Raw genomic sequence first — 751 nt, 5'->3', positions numbered from 1 at the left:
TTTTGATTTTTTTTTTTTTATCAAGGCAAAACCCTGAGAGAAAGAGGAAAGCCCCAACTACCCTACTACCCACCTATGAAAATATATATACATCCTACTGCACTGTCACAGGAATCCTGAAATGCCATCATAATACTTTATCTTAATAAAGCTTCACATTTTATTTTTTAAAGACTTTATTTATTTACTTATTTTTAAGTTTATTTATTTATTTATTTATTGAGAAAACAGAGAGAGCACGTGAGCAGGGAAGGGGCACAGAGAGAGTGGGAGAGAGAGAATCCCAAGCAGGCTCTGCTCTGTCGGCACAGAGCCCCATGCGGGGCTCGAACTCAGGAACCATGAGATCAGGACCTGAACTGAAGCCAAGAGTCAGACACTTAACTGACTGAGCCACCCAATCATTCCTAAAGATTTTAAGTAATCTCTATACCCAACATGGGGTTCGAACCCACAACTCTGAGATCAAGATTCACAGTCTCCACTGACTGAGCCAGCCAGGTGCCCCTCCTGCTTCACATTTTAAAACACAAACACCCTGGAGAATTATTGCATTAAGTGGTCTATTACAGCATAACATTTTAATGGAAAATTATCTGATTATTTTTCTCCTGGCAGTGAGAAAAATGGGAATTTTAATGGGAGCGTAGGAAAAAAAGGGTAATCTGAGAATCTGGGGCACCGTCCTAGAAAGACAGGCTTAACTAAAGGAAAAAGTTCTAAGCTGCCAAGAAGTTGCAGAAGGGATACA

The sequence above is a fragment of the Panthera pardus genome, unplaced genomic scaffold, assembly GCF_024362965.1.
Source record: "Panthera pardus isolate Hobbes unplaced genomic scaffold, ASM2436296v1 HiC_scaffold_8, whole genome shotgun sequence".
NCBI lineage: Eukaryota > Metazoa > Chordata > Mammalia > Carnivora > Felidae > Panthera > Panthera pardus.
The sequence above is the reverse complement of the archived record's forward strand: the minus strand, read 5'-3'. Positions refer to the sequence as shown.